Genomic DNA, 25805 nt, shown 5'->3' with positions numbered 1-25805 from the left:
ACGTAATATCCAGGTGGATCCTGTTAGAGATTAACCTGAAGGATGAGAGAGGAAATAGTGAAAATAGAGGAAATTATGGAAGATCATTTGTCCGGTTGTCCTTAAAGTTTTTTCACCATGGAACACATGAAAAAATGATTTTTTTTCTTTTTTTTAAGTTCTTTATTTTGAGAGAGAGAGGGAGAGAGTGCATGCACCTATGCACTCGAGCAAGGGAGGGGCAGAGAGAGAGGGAGAGAGAATCCCAAGCAGGCTGCACACTGTCAGCACGGAGGTCAAGCTCACAAACCATCAGATCATGACCTGAGCTGAAACCAAGAGTTGGACACTTAACCAACTGAACTACCCAGGTGCCCCCCTCCAAAAATGATGTTTTTCTACATATGGTTTAAACTGGAGGGAATTTGAAGCCTCCAATTAGGTTTCCAGCTGTTGGAGGGGACAGGCTTGAGGATAGGTTCTAGTAGGCCAGTAGTTTGTTCAACTGACTGAAGAGTATCCAGTATCTAGGCCTTTCTGCACACCTGTAAGCCATTTTCTGCACATCTGTTGGAAAGCCTCTCTCTCTTAAGACCACTAATGTGAAATGCAAGTAATCTCAAAGACTAGGAGGTGATTTGGCTGATCTGCCACCAATTGCTTTTCAACTTCCTCCTACCTTTCTCTCTCTGCCTGGTCCGTTCCTTGTGGCTTCTAGATGACTCAAGGCTTCCAGATACTTGTGACTTTTACATCACTTTCTCTACCTCGTTTCTACTCTACACAGCCAAACCTCCAGGTACATTCCCTCAGAGCTCTATGTCAAGAAGATGACAGTGGATACAACAGTGATAAAGCCAATTAGTTCAGTCACACTAATGTGTAAGACAATACAGTCTTACCCCACCAGAATACCAACACACAGGTGTCAAGAAGGTCATTAACGGGAGATTATACCGGTGGGATTTTCTGACAGGAACACACTGAAACAATTGAGGTGAAAAGTAGAGAGGAATTGGGAGGAAGTAGCAAGGATACCCACAGAGCCCCTGACTAAACCTTGCTGATAGCATAGTAATTTGCCAGGTGGATTATGGTGGTGCTTAATTTGCATAAAAAAGGAGCTAGGCCTTGTAGGAGAGTGCGGTGTCTCCAGGCTGTACCTCCATATTAAACAACACTTTGTAGTCAGAGCATTTGTTTCATCAAAAGGCTTCCTGGAGAGCTTTAACAAGCGTTTAGTAATTAAATTTCAAAATATCCCTATGAAGCAGGCAGCGCACTATTTTTCTGCCTTGTTCAGAAGGAAACCTACTGAGATAGAAGAGGTCAAAATACTTGTGACAGAGGATGTCACCAGAAGGCTGGCTTCTTCATCTCTGGGTTTCACACACATCTGATGGGAGGTGATGATTCAGTTCGGTAAATGCCTCCATGAAAGTAAATAATGCGTCTGAAAAGATTAAGGACATCAGTTGGGTGAGCAGACTGATGTTTCACTAATTCTGTACACCAGTGAATCTCTGACTTCAATGACATTAGATCCATCATTAGCTGCCTGCAAAGTTTTTACATAGCCAGGGCCCTGATATGTGGACACTCTCAGTCAATTTGCCTGACTAGGACCAGGCATTTTCTCCCCTGGAGCTCCATTTCATTTCTTGGAGATATTTTCCTCCATAAAAGTAGACAGCAGAACTTCCCTTGACCAGAATCACTAATAGAGGGGTGTTTTTAGTCTTCTCCTCAACTTTCTCAGCACACGTTCCCCAACTTGTGCCATTGGCTTGATGAGCAATGTATAAGCTAAACAGCAGCATGTATGGCTTGTCCAGGGTCAGAGGAAGATTCCTAATCCTACTTTTATGTGTTACTGAGGTGGAGAAACTCTCTGTAGCTTTGCTACTGAAGGCACCCCATGTGTGAAGAAAATTGTGCCCAGTACTCACTGCTATCAATCATGTTGTGGCAACAGGGGCTAGTGATGAGGAGGTATTTGAGGGAGATAGCTCCTTATCTCCTTCACAAAGCAGTCTGTTTCCCTGAGCTAACACCTGGAAATGGCAAACTTAGTATTCTTACCAGTATGATTCAGAAGCCAGGGTTTCTAGAATCTCCAGTTTGTTTAACTCTTGCCATCTCTATCCCATAGAACTTCCTTGAGAACACAGAGACTAAACATACTTGTTCCCTGGGCTGGGTGACCACACTCCCCATTCCGTGACACGTGACAGGTCGCGATGGGGTTTTGAAGAGGCTTTGAGGACCCACCTTGTGGAAGGGGGTGCTGCCCTGTAGCCTTTTCCTGTGCAATTTTAAAAGCAGCTGTAGTAATTTACTATAAACTTCCCACAGGGCTTTTGAACCTCAGAAGTAGATTGCATGATTTTACAAGAGCAGGGATGTGTCGCCTCTGAAACTCACCTACCATAGCATATGTAATAGTGATGGGGATTTTGCGAGATTCATGTCTGCCTCTCCAGAAAGGCAGTGAATTGTTCTAACCAGGCCATATGACCTTGCTGCTTTGAGATTGCTTAAAAGGGAGTGAGGTTTTTCTAATGGGATTTAACTCCTTCTCCACCTTCTATAACTCATGCCTCGGTGTTTATACTGTTTTCTGCACACACACATTCCTCTTTCTCCCATGTGGACTCACCCCTTGGAGGTTTGAGGCCTCTGGAACATGGGAGCACCTTCCTCACCTTGGTGCCTCCACCCAGTCTCTCTAACCCAGTGGTTGTCCACCAAGGGCGATTTTGGCCATATTCCTCAGAAGACGTTGGTAATGTCTGGAGACCTTTTGATTGTTGCATCTGCTACTAACATCCAACAGATAGGGGTCAGGGTAACACCCTGGTTAACACCCTGAACAGGACAGCTGCCCACACAAAGAATCATCTAGCCCAACATGCTCACAATGCTGAGGTTGAGGGACCATGGCGTGAGCAATGACTGCCTCCTTACTCTGTCCACAGTCCGTGATGTAGACTTTCTCGTGCTGTCCCCCACTTCTCCTGTTTCAGATGAGGTGATCCCCTACACCCCTCCCCACCTCATGAGCCCTTCTTTCTCGGGGCTCCACTCCTTTGTGCATACTCCTTTTTCTCTTGCATTCTTCATTGTTTCTTCTGTAATTCCTCCTTTCCTCTTTTTCTATAAATATTGAGCAGGTTTTCCTAACTTAGTAGGAATTCACAAAATAGGTAGTAGATGACAGATGACTCAAAAACCCTTCTCTAAACCCCCTGAGGTACACCCTCTTTCTTTTTTACTGCAAGATTTCTCATATGACTAGACACGCCTTCTTCCCTCTGTTCTTCCCCGTCCCTGTTTTTTATTCTGGATTCTTCTATCTCTGTCCTTTATAAGGCTTTAACTTCAATTTCAGGCTTCTCTGGATTCAGCATTGTTAACCACTCACTTTTTCATGAAGTTCTCTTCTTCCTTGTTTGCAGCGCGTGCATTTATCTACATCTGAAGCCGCTCTGCTGTCTCTCTTTAATAATTGGTAATGGATGATACACTTGCAAAATTCAGAATTTTTTTAAACTGAATTTTCTTGCCACATGGTGTCAATAACACAACTCTCAGCATCTGATGTGTGAATAGTGAGTTGGCAACAGGTTTTGGGTAGCATTAAAAATCTCTTTCAACAACATCTCTGTAAATCACAAAATGCTGTCCCTGCCTTTGAGCCTCACTTTCTACAGCAAAATGGGGTGGTGAAAGCTTACCATGGTCACCTCTCTACCTTTTACAGCCACATCCCTTCTTCACATCTGATTGGCTCATATTATACTACCCATTCATTCATTAGTATAACTTCAGCTTTCACTTTTTAAAAAATGTTTATTTATTTATTTTTGAGAGAGAGAGAGAGAGAGAGAGAGAGAGGAGGGGAGGGGCAAAGAGAGAGACAGAGAATCCCAAGCAGGCTCCAAGCTGTCAGCACAGAGCCTGGCTCAGTGCTTGAATTCACGAACCGTGAAATCATCACCTGAGCAGAAATTGGACGTTTAACTGACTGAGACACCAGGTGCCCCTTTAGTTTTTACTTTTATATGGATGAATCCCATAACCAAATACGCAACTATAGAATTTCTAGAAATTATCTGACCTAACAGACTTGTGGTGTGATCTTTGGATTTTTGCTGGCCTCTGTAGTAGGCATAGCCAGACTGGTCTACCCATTGGATGGGCTCCTGCTGAGGTATGACTGGCCCCTTCAGTTTTTTGGAGTGTTCTTCTAACATTCAAGGTCCTGGATGCACTGTGGATTTTCTGTCTGCAGAGGCCTCTTCCATCCTTCCCTGAACCTTCACCATTGTCTAGTTTCTCTCAGAGCATCTGCGTCTCCTCATGGAGCACACAGGGACTTCTGAGGCTCCTTCACATCCCACACAGAGTGTGGTCTGCTGAAATGCTCTTGCATCATTTTCCCTTCTGCTGCCTTCTCCAATATTGTCACTTCTGTGTTAGCTTTTTGTTGGTGCCAAACTGTAGGCTGGGGTTCCTTTAGGGGTTACACACGACTCTTCACTGTGACTAGGAAGGCCGGCCAGGAACTCCCAATGTCAATCATCTTCTGTTTCTTTTTTTTAAGTTTATGTATTTATTTTGAGAGAGAGAGAGAGAGAGAGAGAGAAACAGAACATGGAGCAGGGGAGGGGCGGGGAGAGAGAGAATCCCAAGCAGGTTCCATGCTGTCAGCACAGAACCCAATGTGATCCCACAAATTGTGAGATCATAACCTGACCCAAAAGCAAGAGTCAGACACCTAACTGACTGAGCCGCCTGGATGCCCCAGTCTTCTACTCTTAAGTTTCTTCCCCTACCTCCCTTTCACCCCTGAATCCCCAACATTGAGGCACAGAGGAGGGATGGGAAGGAGGAAATCAAGTCATGCAGTTCCATTCCTAACTTTACTTTCTCCTTTTCCACACTGTTCCTCAGATAAAATAAAACCAAACCAAACTAAACTAAGCTTCCAGGATTTTCTTTTTGTGTCTCTTTGCCTTTCCTGACATGGAGTAAGTACAATAGCCTCCACACCGCCTGGGAGGTTGGTTTAGTCCAGGCTATTCTTGCCCTTGGTAATTGAACTCTCTTTTCTGAATGCCTATAACACTTTTAGCCTGTAACACTCACAGATGATGCATTGTTGTATTGTTAATTACATCATGTCCCATCTCCTACCTCCACAGCTTGGTTGCAAGACTTTCAAGGTCCCTGACCCTTGTGATATTATATAGTAAGATATCTGGCCTTTGTCCCAGTTGCTGGCACAGAACTCCTAAAATGCTTGAAGTTTTCTAAGTGCTAAGGGTGATGGGAGCACCTTTTGTTCTCAGGAACTATAGATTGAGTTAATCACCAATGACCAATAATTTAATCAGTCATACCTATGTAAGGAGACCTTTTTAAAAAAACCCTAAATGATGAGATTTGGGAGCTTCCGGGTTGGTGAACACATTGATGTGCTGGTGGATGGCACACCTCCATGCCTTGCCATATAAGTCTCTTCCATTTGGCTCTTCCTGAGTTGTACCTTTTACTAAAAACTGGTAAATGTTAGCAGAGTGTGTTCCTGCATTCTGTAAACCATTCTAGCAAACTCAATAATAATTGAACCTGAGGGAAGAGGTTGTGGGAAATCCCAATTTGTAACCATTTGGTCTGAAATATGGAAGTCCTGGGATTTGCACCTGGCATCCGAAGTAGGGGGACGATCTTGTTGGACTGAGCCCTTAACATGTGGAATCTGTGCTAAATCTGGATGGGTAGTGTCAGAATTTAATTGAAATGTCGGACACCCAGTTGGTGTCTGGAGAATCAGAGAATTGGTTGCTGTGAGGGGAAGAAAGAAGACCCTCTTGTTCAGTGTCAGAAGTGTAAAAATGAGTAAAATAGCTCACTGTCACACCTGTCTTTGCGTTCCCCAGGCCAAGGAGTATACTGTGTGTTTCAGTAGTTTTGATAGATTCTCTCGTAGTGTCAAAGAAAATGCTTTGAATCAGTGGGGGCAAGTGGTCATATTGTGATTCATTTTGAGTTGAAACTCAAGGAAAAGGGTCAGAAACTACTGGTCAGATTCTCACATGGGGTTCCTTCCTCCTCTACTGATGGAGGTTGTTGCATTTCATTTAAATCCAGGTGCTTAGTTCCTCACTAAGTGGAGGTCTTAATTCCTTTTTAATTCTTCAGTAAGTGAAGGTCATGGTATTTTAGGGTTCAGTTGGCTCATGCAGGATTCATGAGTAAGATATTGAACCTCTGTTTTATAAGTTCAGTACCCTGCAAATGTTGATTAGAAGGATCAAATATGGGGAGATAGGAGATATCCTAATAATGTGTAAGTGACGAGTCCAAACCATGATTTTGAGTGAAACTCTCTCTGACATGGTAAGTTACACGTTGTTTAAAGACTATTATTGCCTTAGTTTATGATAAAACTGGTTTTAAAAACTGTTGAAGCTGTTGGCTGATGATGCATTCCTTCCAGAGATGAAATTTACCCCCAGAGTGAATTGTAATAAAGACACAGTACCAGCGATTTGATGTATCACTAGTGAACTTGCAGTAAGCTGGATGTCACTTGAAACCTCTTCCATGGGAACCACATGAACTATCGATTGTTTACCTCTGCCATACCTCTAACAGTTAGATATTTCCTTGATTGCCCAAAGAGGAAGATGTGGAGATAAATAGTCTGTCTGTTTACTGAGATATATAAAACTAATATACTCTCTTTCCTTGTCCTCGCTTGTGTCATCCAGCTATATGTTCCTGTGAGGTCTCCCCAGCTAACTCACCAATAATTCCGTGTATGGAAGGAAGACAGATAAGGGTAACTGGATTTGGTATAAGTAATTGCATTTCACTTTCTTCTCTGAGTCCCTCTCTATCAGTTGGATCCAAATGAATATAAAGTCTGTGAATTCATTAGAAACCCCACGTGGTGGCCATCTGTTAACAGATATAATGATTGGCTCACTCAGTGGTGTCAGTACTACCGTGGTCTCCAGAACAGCCGCTTCGGTATCACCCAAGAGCTGGTTAGGAATTCAGAGTCTCAGGCCCCATTTCACACCGACTGAGTCATAAAGTCTTAGCCGTCAGTGTTGTAACAAACTCTGTGGGCAATTCTGATTCACACTAACATTTGAGGACTCCTGCACTACATCTCTGCTACTCAAAGTGTCATCAGCAGAAGCATTGACATCACCCGACGACTTGTACAACTGCAGAATCTTGGACCCCAAGTCAGACCAACCGAATCCAATTCTGCATTTTTATAAAACACCCAGAATGTTCATATGTACAGTGAAGCTTGAGAAACCATGCCTGGTGTCTGGTTCAACACTGCACATTGGAATCACCTGTGGTGTTTTTGTAACCAAACCAAAAACAAAACATAGGAAGCCCCAGAGAATTACATTTACTTGATATGAGGAACAGTCTGGGTATTTGGACTCTTAAAGCTCCCCACATTGTTCTCATATGCAGCAAAGTTTGAGAACCATGGCCTTATGTCATACTAGCGCCTGGGAAACCAAATATCGTATGTTTCAACTATTTTATGTTTTCAGATGACCTAACTTCCACCAAGTAATGGTATTTGAATATGATTTGGAAGGCATGTGTGAAGCAGAGTCAGACTCTGTGTTAGTATGCAGTTATTATGTTTTTCCTGTGGAAGCAGTTAAGGGACCCCACTGTTCATCTTTAATTTCCCAGACATCAAGAGGTGGGGGATCCATTTTCCTGGGGTGGAGCTGAGAAGAGAACAGTTGAATTAGAGCTTGCATTCAGAACAGAAGCTCCCTGATTTCCTGGATGCCTGGGGGTGGGGGAGGGGATGGGGAATAGTTGTCCTGGTGAACAGCTTCCTGGGTGTCATTCCACAAGTCATCCATGCAAATGTCAGCTTAGAGCCCTTCTACCCACTTTGTGATGATGTAATTCCGTTTAAATCCTTTAACAGAATTCACCAGCTAGAGTGGTTTCATTATCTGCTGGTGAATTCTGACTGATCCATCCATGTAAGGTATATATTCGTCATTGTGGCTGATTTGAGCCATGTTTTGTTTAACCTGAGCCCCTATCTTTCAATTTAAAAACTGGATTTTTGTCCATGAGGAAAAAAGAAGTTAATCCTGAGAAAACTACTCTACAGTCCAAACTTATGATCCTAGTTAAGAACAGCTCTCTTTCTCTTTGTTACCCCCACCCTTCCTACCCATATGCATTCCTCCCAAGCTTGAGTGCTCAAGTAGTATTTGTGATGATCATAAATGATCATAACATCTTGTGTACTGACACTTGCCCCATCCATGTCTCAAAATCCCTTCCCATTTGGAAAGGCAAGACTGATTCCTCTACTGCCTGGCCAATAAATAAGAAACGATTTTTTTGTTTCATTTCTTTCAGGAGTCAAAACCAAACAAGAGTTTTATCATATAAATTCATAGATTGCCTTATAGCTACCAAAGAAAGAAAGAGAACCAAATGTACTAAGAAACACAATTTTGTTTTCACATAGTATTTGTGATGACTACAGTTTTTTTATATTAGGCATCTCTGATTTTTCAGAAGTATTTTCTACACACAAAGGGTTACAATTGCTTTTGGTGTTGGAAACTGATGGTCCAGCCAGGGGACAGATGGGAAGATAAAAAGCAGGAAAAGGGGAGGGTGAAGAAGAGGAAGTGCCCAGCATGGCCAAAGTGGCCACAGATTCCCTGCACATGTAAGATTGAAGTTGCTTCGAGGTCCCTACCCCGCATTTTAAATATAATTTTGAATTTTCCAAGTGTTTTTAGACGTCTCCTTCTAGGTTGGTAGTTGGAAGATATTAAACCTTTCCCCAGAAGCTGTTTAGATGGCATCTCGTACAGAGGGATGAATGGCCATTCTCTATAGGATTTTTACACAGTGACTTTTATTCTAAGGAAGCAGAGTAGCCAGAGTCTCCATCCTCCACAAGACCATCTCAAGTGCTTTTTGTAGATTATCTCATTGCCTTTCCCAAAATGGGTTCTATTTAGCAGAGTAGGGGGGTCATGACAGTTTTTTTCTTTTCTTCTTTTTTAACTTGGGCTCTCCAACTAAGGAGGCTTCCTTCCTCATTACCTTTGATCTTTCTTTGAAAATCATCTCAAAGAGTAGCCCCCAGTATATAGCAGCTTCACTCCCAGATGGTGCGGGGATATGTACAGTTAGGCTTGCACTTTCAAGGGAGGTGGAAGGAGAGACCTGGCAACCTAAACTAGACCAAGACAAATGTGATCTTTGTGAAGGCAGGAACATTAAAGATTATCTTTATATACAGTGAGCCGAACCTAAATCCCACATGGAGATTGAGAGACTTAGAGACACAAGCTTTGTTTACACCCTCCTTCCTATTCAGTGTGTGTTTATCATGTTTAATTTATTGCTGGTTTTATGCATTTTTCTTTCACTGGTTATGGAGGTTTGTGGCTTGCCTTTTAACTTTGCAAAAGTTTGGTACAATGGAAATTTAGAACACCAAAACATTTTCTAAACAATTGCAAAATGAACTATGTCCCCAACTAATTTGATTTGGAGGAAAGAAAGAACAAAGTCTTGTTAACAGAGAGCCCTAAAATATAATTACTCACACGTGCAAACATGTTTAAGTGTGGGTTCTCAGTGAATGCTTATCATGCAGCACTTTCTTGCTCTAACTGTTGCCCATTAAAAACCTCCTGTGCCATATGCAGGTGTGATTATACAGCCAACTGCCAATTCTCACTGGCTCAAGGATCCTTTTGAAAATGTCCAGATGGATATGAATGTCGGATTTGGCAGTTAAATTATAGAGCCCAATATATCTCTTCTAAGTACTAAGGCACTGAAGCAGAGTATCGATGTTTTCCCCCACTCCTAACTAGATTTCAAAAGAACAGTTTGGTTTTTTTAAGCTGGGAATTATATTTCCTCATTTCTTCTGAATCTCAGGATAAACTTTGTTATGGCTTTTATCACTTTTCTTCAGTCCACATATCTTAGGAACAACATCAAAAGCTTTTTTTTTTTTTTTTTTTTTTTTTTTTTGGTAAGCCAAAAGTCAGTCAGAAATTGGCTTTTGAGGTGACCTGGTGTATTTAAACAAGTGCAGAGAGAAGGGGGGAATAAAGCAGTGGTATTATAGCTCCCCAGAGCCTGCCATCTGCCCTCCAGAGAAATGAAATGGTTTACGGGAGAAGGACAGGAGAACAGAGTGACAGAAAGGCATCTCCTTGGTTCTTGATATGAATCACAAATGCAAACATCTGTCACCCCCAGGACAACAAGGCTCAGCAGCAGGTTGTTATCAGCTGCTGTGGGAATGCGCCACAAATGTCGTCGTTACAATTTCTCCTTGCCCAGATTGGAAGTCCTCAGTGGTAGTCCAGAAGCTCCGGGCAGTTGGTCATCTTTTCACATAATTCGTGTGACTGATGGGATGTGGGTATGCTTCATCTAATGTGCTGTGCATCCCCAGAGCAATGCTTAAGGTAGGATTGTTGAGTGGGGTGCTGTCCCATGATAGACCCAGTGCAGCATATGTAGGGGACATGGCAAGAGGAGGCATGAGGAGTTTTAAAGAGCAAGGCATGGGGAGTGGGGAGAAGGAAGGACATGGTGCATATTTTTTATGTTTATTTATTATTTGTGAGAGAGAGAGAAAGAGTGGGGAGGGGCAGAGAGGGGAAGACAGAGGATCCAAAGCAGGCTTAGCACTGTCAATGAAGAGTCCAGTGTGAGGCTCGAACTCAAGAACTGTGAGATCATGACCTAAGCTGATGCTGGACACTTAAGCGACTAAGTCACCCAAGCACACCAGAAATGGTGTTTTTATACAGTGCCTGGCTCAGTCTAGGTATAGAGCAACCGCATGACAGCATTTGTATGGCGGGCCACATTGATGGCTTGAAGCACAGTTGGCATGCGGGTCTAGGGGTAAGCTGTCAAGAGGTCTAAGATTCCTATTGTCAACCAGCCAGGTGACAGCCAAACTTCACGCTCACATATTTTATATTAGGAATATAGGTCAGAATAAACATTTTAGATGAAATATATAGGTAAAGTAGAAAAAATTGGGGAGTCATGTAACTTCATGTAACATTTAAAGTGCTTTTTTTTGAGGATTAAAATTTTTTTTAATTTTAATTTTTGAGAAAGAGAGAGAGAGTGAGCACGCATGAGTGGGAAAGGGGGAGACACAAAATCTGAAGCAGGCTCCAAGCTCTGAGCTGTCAGCACAGAGCCTGAACACGGGGCTCGAACTCACAAACCATGAGATCACGACGTGAGCCGCAGTTGGACACTTAACCGACTGAGCCACCCAGGAGCCCCTAAAATACTTTTAAGTGTAAACAGTGAGGGTAGGCAGAGGAAGCAGGTAGTAAACAAAATTAAAGCAGTGGCCTCACATTTTCTAGCCTGAGGGTACATTCCTTTCAGGCCAAGTCTCTCTGAACAACCTACCCCATCTACTCAATCCTTATGTAGATACAGCTTAAGGGTTTGTCCAAATTGCATACTTCACTTCGTTTGAACGTCACAGAAATGTATACTCATGACTCATAGACATCTCAAATGCAGCATGCCTCAAGTTGAACTCCTGGTCCGGCCCTAAAACCTATGTTCTGTCTCATTGATGGCAAGTCCAGCCCTCCCATTACTCAGGCTGAAAACCTCAGTGTCACCCTGATTCTTCACTTGCTCTCAACACCCTACATCCAATGGTTCCAAATATCCTCGTGCTTCTGCCTTCAAAATACTTTCCATCAGTTCTGTTGTGGCTGCAGTGGGACTGAGCACATATCCCATCCTCTGTTTTTACTGTAATAGTCTCCTTCTGTTTTTACTGTAACAGTCTCCTTACCAGCACCTTTGTGATGAGCATTATTCACGGTCAGAGGAACCTTGCAGACATAAATCAGATGGATCGTCGCTCCTTTACCCCAGACTTCCCATTGGCTTCCTATTTCATTCAGAGTAAAAGCCCACATCCTCATCAGGCCCCCAGAGTGCTAACGACCTGGCTGGTAACCTCATGCCTTACCTGCCTCCCCCTTGCACCCAACTCCTTGTTCTTTAAACACTCCAGACATGCTACCACCACCTAAGGGCCTTGCCCTGCTGTTCCCTCCACCTAGCACGCTCTCCCCACATGGCTGACTGCCTTGTTCTCCTACTTGATCTTTGCTCAGAAGTTACCTTCGCCCCGCCCATTCCGTTCATTGTAACCGAGCCTCTCCAGCCTCTGGAACAGCTTACTTGCTTTATTTCCTTGCCCCTAAATAATTTACACATTTAATCATACTCTACCATATAGTCATTTGCTATGTTCACAGTCTATCACCCCCAGTAGACTATAAGCACCATGAAGGCAGGTTTTTTTCCCCCTCTGGTTTGATCACTAATGTGCCCTAACTGCTTGGAACAGTGCTGGCACATAGTGGGTGCTCAATAATATTTGTTGAATGAATGAATGAAGTCATCTCAGTCATAATGTTATCAGATCATACTTTATTTATTTAGTTAGTTATTTAGTTATTTATTTTTAAATGTTTATTTGTGAGAGAGAGGGAGCCTGAGCAGGGGAGTGGTAGTGGGAGCAGAGGATGTGAAGCGGGCTGTATACTGACAGCAAACCTGACGTGGGGCTCGGACTCACGAACTGTGAGATCATGACCTGAGCCGAAGTTGGACACTCAACTGACTGAGCCACCCAGGCAACCCCAGATTATACTCCTACATTCCAGAAATATTTATAAGGAGTTTCCACCTTTGTGTGGCATTATATAAACCTGTGTGGCAGGCATTACCATAATCCCAATTTAAAGAGTGAGAACCAAAGGCAAGAGAACTGACGAATCTAATTTAACACAACAAGAAGTGCTAGAGCCAGAATGGAAACCTATGTCTCTCCTACTGCAGAACCCAGACTCCTCACCCCTGCTTACATTAGCAAGAAAACAGAAGACCTGGTTACAAAGTGGGCAAAAGATATGAACAAACACTTCACCAAAGAAGGTATATGGAGATAAACACATGAAAGAGATACTCAGCATCATTTGTTACTAGGGAAATTGTCAATTAAAAACAAGACAGTATCAGTCCACACCTGTTAGAGTGACTAAACTTGAAAAGACTAACCATACGTAGTGTTGGTGAGGATGTGGAGAAACTGGAATCTCACACACTACTGGTGGGGATGTAAGATGTTGCAACTGCTTTGGAAAAGTTTAACGGTTTCTTTAAAATTTAAACAAACGTGTCATTTGCTCAATCTTCTTAACTTCTCTGTGTCTCCACAGGAGAAATGAAAGCATATGTCCTACAAAGATTCGGGCATGAGCGGTCATAGCCGCAAACTGGATGGAAGTGACTGAAATTTTTACAGGTTTCAACTGATTTCACTCTTCTTATTTCCACCCCATTGTTTTCATTTCCCTCTTCTCTTTTTCCATGGTAAGGCTATTACTTTACACACTCTAAATTCATTCTGTCCCTGCCAGCTTCTTCCAGAAGATTGTTGAGTCTCCTTGCCTTCTTGCAGACATTAGAGGAATTGCCTTTTCACAGAGTCATGACATATTCCTTGGGGATTCTCAGGAAGAAACAAAATGAACCGGATCCTTATCGCGTGTGAGGACACGCCAAGGACAAGCCCTGTAGGTGTTTCCTTACTTTTCTTCCACCAAACTGCTGGACTCTAAGAAAGACAAGGTCTTGGTGAGAGGCTGTCTTTCTTGCATTTGCTGCTGCTGGTGGAAAGGGAGCCAACGTGTCACCCTTCTCTGGTCTCTGTTTTTAATGCCTCGTACCTTTATGTCACCAGTGGGTGAGGTGGTGTGAACAAGTAAGAGTTCGCAGTTTCTTCCACCAAGTCCCTCCAGAAAGTCTTTGCAGAGTTCTGTGTCTCAGCTATCTGAGTGGTTTGGGAATTAGCAAAAGAAGTTTTAAAAGAGGAACTGGCATTTAAAAGAAAAGCCATGCTAAAAAGGAAGACTAGGTCAGATTTTTACTTTAGGAACACACTTCTCTACCCCTTCCTACGTAGGCTGGGAACAAGCTAGCGAGTTCATACAGATGGTACCATATCACACTAAAGGAACACATCTTATATTTTTCGGGTCTGTTTTAATGTGAAAGCTATACAAAGAAACACAATGCCAATTTTGCATGTAAAATTCCACCGTTTTTTGTTTTTTTTTTTTAATTATCTGGCTGCTGATTTTTATTGTAGAGTTAAAGGTGAAAAGAAAAGATAATTTACAGTATTCTTTCATCACTTAAGGAATCCAACAGTTATTATGTTTCTTAATGTGTCTTATAAATAATAGCAGTTTTTCACGGCTCATCTTTCTCAGCTTGCGATGTGCCACATGTGTGATATGCTTTGGAGGAAGCTGGGGTATTACTCTTGAATAGATGCATGTTTATGTGTTGGCTCTGCCAGTCAGTAGCTGGGTGGCACTGAGCCTTCTTCACAGATGTCATGCACATCAGGGGTTGACTAACATTTTCTATAAGAGCCAAATAATAATAGTTTGGGCTTTGTAGGAAAAAAAAATGTCTCTGTTGCACCTACTACTCACTTCTGCCATCGTGGCTGGAAAACAGGCATAGACAATAAACGAATAGGTGTGGCTGTATTCCAATAAAACTTTATTCACAGTCACAAGCTTCAGCCATATTTGGCCCATGGACTGCAGTTTGCTAATCCCTGATACAGATAACGGTACCTTTCTCCCAGGGTTGCCCTGTGGGCTGTATGCCCTATGTCAAGTGATTAGAGCAGGGCCTGGTTTGACATCAGCTCTAAAACAGAGTCAGCTCCCTTATCCATTGCCTCCGTGAGTCCCGGTGCTTCCACCTGTGATCTCAGTTACAATGTGCTCGGGTGAGGGGATGTGTGGTCATCACAGTATCAGACTGTTTAGGGAAGAGTTTCTCTTTGCATCCTTCTTACTACGTGTGAAAGTACTTTTAAATCTCTGAGCACAGAGCGAATGCCACTTGTTCTTGTTTTTGGTTTTGGTTTTCCTTCCCGGTGTCAGGGCAAGGAGAGAGAAAAGCATTCCCAGAGGAAGTGACCCCTTGGCCCAAAGAAGCCTCTTTATTCAATCTTCCTGTAGAGTTTTGAGAAAAAGCAGAACCGATTGGACAGTACATTTCCCCCCTTCTGGATAGGTTTTCTGATTTTGTGATAAAGAAGGTCAATGTGTGTGTAAGATTTGAGTTTGAGAAAAGGTGGCATGTTTCAACAATTTCTGTTTGAGCCTCATTCCAACACAGCAAGATAAAGAAGATTTACAGGAAAATCGCCACTGCTTTTGAGTTAGTAGCAAGAAATAGAGCCTGCCCTATCACTGGTTTAGGCAATAACCCTAAAAGTTAAATTTGTTGGGAGTCTTTTAAATTTTTTTTAGAAAGTGATACATTTCTACTTTACAATATTTGGAAAATGTAGGAAAGTATATAGGCAACAAAGAAACAAAACCCAACAAAGATTTACTCTCTCCATCTCATGTTGACAATCGGTCTCTTACTCCTTCTCATCTCTTACAATAGATGGAGACCCTCTCCGTTGTTTTAGTTTACAAAATTGGAGTCATACACCATGTTCATAGGGTTACATCTATAAGTTGCTGTTTTCACAATAATGGCATGAAGGGAACACATTACCATGTCTTTAAAAACTGTGTACAACATAGTTTTAAATGGCTGCAGAGGATTCCAAATGTTGAGATAACACATTTGGAGGCTGACCTTTCGAGACTGCCCTTAGGAACTTTAACTCCTCCTCAGCACCTTTGTCAGAATTCGGAAAAGGAAAAGAAAGAGACAGAGAGACAGAGAAAGAGAGGCAGGCAGGGAGGGATGGATTAAGACTCAAATCAGTTCATTTGTCTCCTTTTTAAAGCAGCGAAAGGTTTGGTGCAGGAGAATCCTAAACCAACACGATTGTCCTTTCCAGCAGTCAGAGCTACAATGAGGCAAGTGGGCAGGAGTCTGATGTGGCAAGAGGTTAGCAGGAGCCCCACGTCAGCGGCCAACCTGTACGAGCTAGGATATTGCCCCAGACACAGGGCTGCATGGTGACACTTCGGGAGTTGACAGTATCTTTTCCTATGCAGAACCAGCACATGCCTGCCCCATCTTGATTAATTTTGTTGTTTCATCTTAGACATTCGCCTGTCACAGAACATTCCATGCTTGTGTGGAGCCATAATGAGTTACCCCAGGGATAACCTCTTTAGAACTAATAAATCTGTTACTCTTAGAGTAGTGAATTGTCTAAAGATACAAAGCGATACGTTAATAACACTTAATATTATAACATTTGTGTCTGGATGGGTATGAAACATTGTATGTTAGCAATTAACCCCTTTGTTTGTGGCATTGATGAATGAGATTAGAGTTGGATTTAAGGATTTGTTAGATGACAAAGTCCAGTGACCTTAATTACTCTAATCTTATCTGACCTAGATGAATGAAATGTGTTTCCTGCACATAAAATGGTAAGCATTGTTACCTTATCATGTGTAGCTGCTGGTCAGATCTCTGATGTTAAAAACAAGAGTGGAATGAGAAATAATGAAGCAAAGACTAATTTATCCATAAATCTCCAAAAACAAAATTAAAGGTACCTCAGGTCTGGGCCCCATAACATATCCCTTCAATCCTTTTCTAATTTCTACCTAAAAATTTCTTTCTTGCTCCCAATTGTAAGAGTTTTACCTACACATTGTGAAAACAAAAACTTGCAGAGAGAACATTAAAAAACAAAAAAACAAAAAACAAACAAAAAACCATGATCTGATTATACAGATACAACCAATGTTTACATTTTGGTCTGTACCCTTCTAAGAAATTTTCTTCTATGCATATATACATAGAAATGAATATTTATTTTCCTAATATGTACGAATGGGAACACATTATACATATTGTTTAATAACATTCTCTTTTTTATGGTAAACAGTATGTCTTGGGCCAATATTGTTCCTCTTCATTCAGAACACAGAGACTTAATTGTCTTTGTTCCTCTTCAGAGCAGCTGCTCCCACCCCCCCCCCCACTTCTAAAGGTCTGTCCCCCACACTCACTGCAGAAGACAATACAGCTTTCCCAGATTCTACTTCCCTCACTGTGCACGAAGCTCACCACACAGGCCTTTGTTAAGGATTTCACTGCTAATTGAGTAGGAAAGCAGATGATAGAAAAATAACCACCATGGTAGGTTCTATAGATTTGACGTACTTAGACCTTCCTGGTTCCCTAGCTGGGTGGTCCCTGTGTGGCATGAAAGGCTGTTGTTTGTCATCTCTGATCATGGGTAGAAAGCACATCAAATTTCCCCTCCCTTAGGCCTTTTCCTACCTTCACCCTCTGTAGGTCAGTGATTCTCAAGCTATCTGGGAGAAGATTCAGTTGCTTTTTGTTGTGTTTTCCTTCTAAGCGTTCTTTTGTTGTGTGTGGTAGAATACACATCATATAAAGTTTACTCTTTTGCCACATGTAAGTGTGGTGCAATTCGGGTCATGAAGTACATTCATTGTATGTTCAAATACATTCAGTGTGTGTTCATACATTGTTGTGCCACTGTCACTACCGCCGTCCATGTCTAGAACATTTTTCGTCTTCCCAAACTGAAGTTCCATGCTTGTTAAATGGTAATTCTCCATTCTCCTCTTCCCCCTGCCCCTGGCACCATAGTTCTACTTTTTGACTCAAAGTCAGTCTGACTGTTCTCGGTACCTCAGGTACCGATTGGAATCATAGTATTTGTCTTTGTGTGACTGGCTTATTTCACTTAGCATAAATGTGTTCAAGGTTCATTCAAGTTGTGGCATATGCCAGAATTTCCTTCCTTTTAAGGCTGGATGACATTCCCTTGTATCAAATATACCACTTTTTTAATCCATTCACTCTGCCTCTTGGCTCTTGTGAATAATACTGCTTTGAGTATGACTGTACAAATACCTGTTGGAGCCACTGTTTCAATGATTTCAAACCAGTGAAATTGTCAGATCATGTGCTAATTCTGTCTCTAATTTGGGGGGGAACCACCATACTGTTTTCTACCGAGTCTGTACTATTTTATAGTCCCATGATGGACAAGGCTTCCAATCTTCCCCTTGCCAAGACTTGTTGTCTTCTGGGCGCTTATTGTTGCTGTTGTCTGATAGTAGTCATCCTAATAAGTATGAGGTGGGCATCTTATTGTGGTTTTGATTTGCGTTTTTCTAATAATTAGTGATTTTGAGCATCTTTTCATGTACTTATTGGCCATTTGGGTATCTTCTTTGGTGAAATGCCTATTCAAGTCATTTACTCATTTTTTAATTGAATTGTTTGGGTTTTTGTTGTTTTGCTTTGTTTTTGACCTCACTTCCATTGTAAATTAATACTTTTAGAAAATACAGTAAAATTACTATCACTGAATTACTGGATACCAAGATGAAGGATGTTGAGTCCCAGGACATCGTTTTCTAGCCATAATGAAGTAAAAGGGATCCATTTACCCTCCCACCTTAAATGATTAGGAAACCAGCAAAATATGTAAAACAATGGTTTTCAGATATTGGACAAGAGTCCCTTTAGCAGTATGATCCTTCCAGAGAAGGAAAGAAACAAGATGTCTCAGCTTACTGCTTGGAGGCAGGCCACAAGCATACCTTGGGGAGATCAAACTGATCCATGGTAACATACCTGTATTTCAGAACAAAGTTGACTACTCTGTAAAGAAATACGGCTAAATCCAGGACCCTGCAGTAGGAATTCACAGTCACCACAATCCAGTCAAAAAATTACCAGCTATGCAAAGAAGCAGGGTATATGATCTATAAGCAGAAAGAAAAATCAACTGTTAGAAGATGAACTGTAATAAAAACAAAACAGAAATAAAAGACATAAAATATAAGCCCCATTTTAAAAAATATTAGGTTTAATAGATAAAAAATTATTCTCTCAGGTTGCTGTAATGGCTTCTAAATGTTTACTCCCAGCTTCTATTTTTATAGCTCCATGGGCTGGTAACAATTCACAGGCCATCACCCCATCAATAGACAACATTTGCTGTAGCCCTGCTTAGACCAGTTTTGTTTTTAATTCCCGGCAGATTGACTTGGATACTTGGTAAGGGCACAATCTGCTTTTGACTACATTGCCATACAAAAGTCTAGTGTCTCTAAGTGAATTTCATATCTCAAGGAGTTCCAGACGGAGTGGATCCCACCTCAATTGGTGTTCAGCACCATGCCAGACCCTGAGGGAACACCTGAGGTGTGGTCCTCAGAGTGAAGTGTGGCTGGGATATTTAGGAGAAGCCTAATTAGCAATGTCATTTTAGATAAGTAGAGACACAAGGTTTTAAGTAAAACCCTTCGGAGCCTAATTATTTCTTATTTTAGCATGAACTTTAGAGGAAAGTACTAAATCATTCTGGAAATAGGTCCTCAGTTCACAAGATGCTGGGAGCTAATTATTTAATGCATTCAATTGCATGCATATTGTAACTGCAATATGCATTTTATTATGTACATTTCTGTAAAATGTACATTTTATATTGGAAGAGCCACTGTCGACCTCTAACCCGCTACCCCTATGAGGCAAATGTCCGTGGACACATTATTCCAGAAAAGAATGGAGTGTTTTAGGTTCTGTTAATTAGCAGCTTTCCTTTACACTCTCAAAGATTTCTTCTCAGCCTCTCCAGGTTCACTAGTTAACTAATAAATGTTAACTATCTATAGCTGTATGTCTCTGCATGTTTACTTATTTCATTTATTCAGATCTGCTCAAGAAATGTACTGTATCTGAGGGGTTAATTTAAAAATTACACAATTGGCCTCTGATATAATTTTCTAGAAGACAGCACTGTTGAATTCAAGTTAGATAGTTTTTGTTATTTTCTGTGGCAAAAGCATATCTGCCTGAGGGCAAGGAGTAGGGTCCTTAGGTGTGGGCAGTGGAATCATTAAGCAAGTGCTGGTTGCCTCACATCTCCTCCATCGTTTACAGAGGCTCATCATTCTCTTTGGTTTCCCCCAGAATCATCAGCGTCCATTTCCTAGGATGGGGCCATTTTGATCTGTTGGTGAGGAAAACCATTAGGTGGCAGAGCACAGAGGGATGCCTGCCTTATCTGGGTGTTGGCACATAGACCTCGAGTGCTCAGAAGAATGACAGAGGTCATGCCCTCCCTGGGCTAGGTCAGAAGTGAAAGAGGGCAAATGGTCTTTTCATTGTTTTCTTAACTTAAATTCAAGTTAGTTAACATACAGTGTAGTCTTGCCTTTAGGAGCAGAACCCAGGGATTCATCTCTTACATATGACACACAGTGCTCATCCCAACAAGTACCTTCCAATGGCTGTCACAAATTTAGTCTGTCCCCCCAACCAACACCTCTCCAGCCACCCTCAGTTTGTTCTCTGTATTGAAAAGTCTCTTATGGTTTGCCTCCCCCTCTGTTTTTATCTTATTTTCCCTTCCCTTCCCCTAAGTTCCTCTGTGTGTTTCTCAAATTCCACATATGAGTGAAATCATGTGATATCTGTCTTTCTCTGGCTGACTTATTTTGCTTAGCATAATACTTTCTAGTTCCATCCACATCGGGCCTGGTTAGTACTTTGATGGTCGTCTTTTCATTTTGTAATCTCAAGTCCATATCCCTTTATCCTCCTGGGCAAAATAGAATCTCACGGTGATTACAATCATGTCTTAGAGGATACTCTGCCAAGATACATAAAGAGGTGTCTGTGACTTGGGCATTCATATCTGAAATGCTTGATGAGTGCCCAGCCCAGCTACAGCCTATCTGCACAACAGCACCTTTTCTGTTGTCAGTGAGATGCTGATCTGTGGGTTGCTAAGTTTCTTTATGAGTTTCAGTAGGTGTTCCCTCTGTACATGTGGAAACTAAGGTGACGAGTGGCCACTAGGAATGAATGTTCTAATTACTTTTGGTGACAGTAAATAAAATTAGTTAGAAATGGATCGGAAGTCTTGTCTATCAAGAAAGGACTCTTTTAGTTATCCTTAGGTCTGGCTAAATGGGCTTTCTGAAATGAGAATGTAATATTCCTCAGAGACTGAGTGTTCACATCGAATCACTTTCATTTAAAAATAATCATTTAGGGGATGGAGGTGAACTCTGTGTTAACTAGAAGTGGCAAAAATTGGATAATAAGGACTTTATTTATTTATTTATTTTTTGTTTCTCTGCCTCTTAGCTTTCCTCTTTGGCATTCTCTAAACTTATATTATTGGTCACTTTTGTGTTGTTGTTTTTCCTTTCTTGACACCCTCAGCCAATCCCTTGGTTTCAAATATCACCATTGCTTTGTAAAAAAACAATCGAATCTCTCTTTACAGCTATGGACTTCCTGTTATATGAGTGAATAAATCTTTATCAGCTGAGCCATCTTGGTTTGGTTTTCTCTTGCTTGCCTCCAAAAGCATATTGACTCTTTTTCTCCCTGAATAGGAGAATGAATCACCCTGAAGCCAAGTCATGAGCATGTCACTATCATGGGCAGTAGTAATCTTTGGTAGTGCCCCACTCCCTACCAAAACACTACATATTTGTAATGTAGCATGTGAGACTTTCCTGAATTTTGTCCCAGCTTGCCTCTACAAGCTCATTTCTTATGTGCTTCATTTACATGGTTCCTTCTGGTGAATAAAACACTTTAAGAGCTGCAGGGGCTCAGGGAAGAGGGGCTCCCCAGCCTAACGGCTTTCTAGGCCCTGAACCAAAGCCCACTCCCCCTCCCCTGCCCCCACTCCACCTCCAGGGACTGAACATGGAGCTAGCTGGTGTCAGCCCTTTTTTGACCTAGAAATTCACTTCTGTTTGGGAGACAGAGGTGATTTTAGAGAGTTCTTCTGTGTCCCATTTTAGAAAAAGGGCAACTCAAATGTCCTAAAAGGTGAGAATTGCTTCTGCAAATATGACTCCTAGACTCCTGAATTCCAGGATCAGCAGGCTGTGCCCTCAAGATACGAGGTTCTCCCCTGGCAGCAGGAGACATACCCAGAGAATGGTGAAGCCGCAGGACCAGCTTCAGTGCATGGAAGAACAAAAAGAAACAAGGTATTCAGGTGGCCAGCATGAGGGGACGTAGCCAACAAGCATCCAGTCGCTGTCACACAGATGTTTGGGCTGCAAAATGAGAAGAACTCAGAGAGCCTATTCCTATTTGTGACTGCAAGCTCAGGAGTTCACCCAGTTCCTGTAACCCTAAGGGAGAAACTCCCCACCATGAAAAGAGAATCAAGCAGTCTCCTTGCAGTGATGTCTTTTTCTGCAGACCCCCACCTGGTTCCAAAGTTCTCTGAGCAGAGTAACCATGGAAACTAACCAGTCATCCCAGTCTCCTTCCCTCTTCCCCTTGTGACTCCAAGAATGGGGGTCATACCCCTCAAGTGCTCCTTGGGTCGCGTGAGATCATGGGTCTGAAGAATGCAACTGGAAGTGGTGTCAGGGGAATAAGGTATTTACACCTTCTCATTTGGTCCGAGAGCTCCTGGGGCTAAAGAAAGTAATCCTACTGACCACAGGAAGTCCCAGGATTCTTAGCACACTGCACATTGATGACCATGTCAAATTCCATGACCCACAGGTCTTCCAGACCTTCCCATAGCCAGACTTTTCCAAATCCCACACCTGCTCAGAAAGTGTTAGCCCAAAGGACGCATATGTTTTCAGGCTGCAGAAGCTTCATTGAAGGTCAGGTTGAAACTGCCACTCCTTTCTAAGCCCAGGACATTCTTAGCAGCAAGTGAGAGAGAGAACCAAAGCCCCTCTGAACACACAGATACTTGCCTTTGGAATGACCTAAAACCTCTTATACTATAGCCCCCACATCCAGTCATCCAGGGCTGTAATTCCTCTCTGAATGCCAGCTGCCCCAACTCTGTGTTCTGGCACCAGTACCCAAACCCGCTGCCCCCATGTGTCCCTGGCCTAGGACAGGCCTAGGGTAGAAAACAAACTGGTTCTTTCTGTGGGCAGCCTGGCCAGCTCTACTCCCCTGCTCTTCTATGATATTGGGACAAATACATTCGATGTCCACAAACCAAGCAGTTATCTCTGTCTCCTACTAGGGCAATAGCTCTTTGGCAAATTCTTATATCTTCCTCCCTGCCTCCAGCCCCTCTACTAGTGTTGGATGGAGATACCCCCGACCCTGGGAGAGAACCCAGACAGATTGTCTCATGAGTAGTCTGGAGCATCATTAGCACTCCTTTCAAACTCTCAAATATCTAGCATATGTTTTTCTGTAATGAGAAAATACTCACAGTAGCACAAACAATACAGAATGCTGGGGTATACATGTAACTCCCAAGAAACCATAGTTTATTCTATGATAGTTCAATACCAAAGCCCAGGTAAGGGACTTGGGCCCCAGACACATGTGGCAGCTCTACTTGTCCTTGTAGGATATAGAGATGTGTCCTTTTCTCCAGATGACCTGGTTTCACCTTCTATGAACTCTCAGTCTGGGCCCATAGAACCCAGCCACCCAGATCATAGGAATCCTGAGCAGATAGTTTGGCTGAAATTACAGGAGGAGTTTTTATAAAGAATAGAAGAGAAATCAGGGACAAGTGGTTATTCTACTGTACTCCCTCCAGAATATGAAAATTTATTAACAGGGACTTGGGAACCAGTCCAGGGATTCTCCTTTGTTAGCAGATGACTCCTAATGAAGGCTAGGTATTTGGGCAAGAAAAGCCATCTTCTTATGGCATCACTATGCCACATTCTCTGCTCCTAGGGGCACTTCCCTCAACCCCAAGATGTCAGGGGCAAGATATGCCTCCTTGGATTTGCAGAAATGATAAGCTTAGAAATGGAGAGGGCAGATGTCCCCAGTTGTTCATCTAGACCTGGTCTTTATGTGGTCACTGGGCCAGACAATATGTCAAAAATCCCAGATGATTGAAACTTCTTTCCTGACCAAACCATCTTCAGTGGTCTTGACTGAGGGGAGCACTTCCACAATTCTCAAAGGTTGTCTACAGAGCATTTTCAACAGCAGTTGGCAAAGAAATGCCCAGGCCTTCTCCCTGGGATAAGCATGGCAGGCATCAAGCACAGCATGGAGATGACCAGGATGATCCCAGGATCTGAATGAACATTTCCATCTTCCCTCTAAGTATTACTGGGGATGACATTCCAAAAGCAGTGCCCCACAGATGGGCCCTGGTTGGGATTTGAATTTGGGATGGTCCTTAATGTCATGAAGGGAGATGTCAATTTAAATGTCAACACAGGATCCAACTCTCAGATGATACCTTAAAAGATGAGAGGCTTGGTGTGACCTGGAGAGATGATGAATTACACTCAGGTGGCTCCAAGATGCTGCCTGCTTAGCAGAAGATGGTTTCCCTGCCATCTGGTGAGCACCCTCAGCAGGAGTAAGGTGTGGACTTCAGGCCATTCCCTCCTGTGTCTCAAGGTCCAGGAAGCAACAATTATTTGCAAAATCTCAGTCAATCAGACCCATCAAAGAACTAATAGCCATTTTTGTCATAGTCACTGCTACCTGTCAGTTCTTCTAGAAACCCCATTAGCCTCAACACGGCTCCTCCAGTTTGATACAGCCAGGGCAGAAGGCCATGAATAAATCCCTGGCAGGCTCCCATGTGCATTCTGCTTGTATGAATTCTTTGAAACCTCCTACTATGTGCAGTCCAGTCATCAATGCTGAACTTGGCCTTGGGGAACCTCAAGCTTCTCCAGATCCTGCTGTATGTGGTGGGCCAGACATTGGTACTTGAATTAAATAACCCCATTTTAGGATTTGCTGCAACTCTGCTCGTTGATCTGCTTCTGTGAAAAATCTAGATGTCTTCTCTCTAGCCTCCAGAGCCCTTCCTTTCCCAAACCTGCTCTCCATGATGATGTTTTGAATATCCAAGTTTGTAATATCCACTTCTCCCAGACTGTACCATCATACCATCAAGACTGCAGTTGACTTAGATGACAACTCCCCTCTAACTCTTACACCCAACCTGCCATCAATGACCCAGCAACTTTTCACTCCAACCATATGTCCTTCTTGAATGCCATGGTAATCAACATGCTTTTCAGTGGGTCCTGACTTGATTTCATACAAACCTATCATGGGTCATGGGTCCCAGGTGTCTTCAATGACACCTCAAGGATACACATGTTTTCCCAGGGGTTCTCTCCAGTATGAATCTCTTCCATAGCAGGTACCATTTCTTTACCATGGCCTGAGTGGAGGCAGGGGAACTTTCCTCCTGCCTCCCATTGGTGTCCCAGAAGAAAACACACTTGACCATCCCAATAACCTACCTCAAAAATTCAACAGGGGTATCTCCTTGCAAGCCTGAAGGCCCTAGGGGTCTTGACTGCTTCACTATACAGAGGAATGGCATGCTTTCTGTGTTTATGGACCCAGATCTCTAGGTCATAGAATTAGAAATGGCCTTTATTACTCCATCTGAGAAGCCTAGTTCAGACACTTAAATAGTTCCCCTAAGGAGAAGTCTCAGGCCATAAACAGCAAGGGGGTCCTAAAGCTGGGTTCCTGGGTTTTTGCACAGAGTATAATAGCAAACCAGTCTTCAAATGGCACTAGAATTACCTGGAATGGTGGGTCTGGAGTCACTAGAAATTCTGGCCATCCTTCCAGGTACAGGCCCATCCATGCCAGACCTTAGCCCAATGAAATCACTGACCTCTCTTAAGTAAAAGCAAAGTGTTAATAAAATGCCCACCCACCAAAAAAGGAAAGGATAAAGAGAAAAAGAAATTAAGTTA

General features: G+C 42.5%; 1 long non-coding RNA gene across 3 annotated transcripts in view; it reads left to right on the top strand.

Annotated features, from left to right (window-relative positions):
• Positions 1 to 7648, top strand: part of LOC109275062 (uncharacterized) — a 342535-nt gene extending 334887 nt beyond the window's left edge. For all 3 annotated transcript variants that reach the window (XR_008423841.1, XR_002083959.2, XR_002083958.2), the window contains exon 7: positions 6759 to 7648. This is a non-coding gene — a long non-coding RNA (uncharacterized LOC109275062). The remainder of the gene's footprint in view (positions 1 to 6758) is intronic.
• The last annotated feature ends 18157 nt before the right edge of the window (positions 7649 to 25805 follow it).

The sequence above is a fragment of the Panthera pardus genome, unplaced genomic scaffold (genome assembly GCF_024362965.1).
Source record: "Panthera pardus isolate Hobbes unplaced genomic scaffold, ASM2436296v1 HiC_scaffold_2, whole genome shotgun sequence".
NCBI classification, from domain to species: domain Eukaryota; kingdom Metazoa; phylum Chordata; class Mammalia; order Carnivora; family Felidae; genus Panthera; species Panthera pardus.
This window is presented reverse-complemented; position numbering and strand designations above follow the sequence as displayed.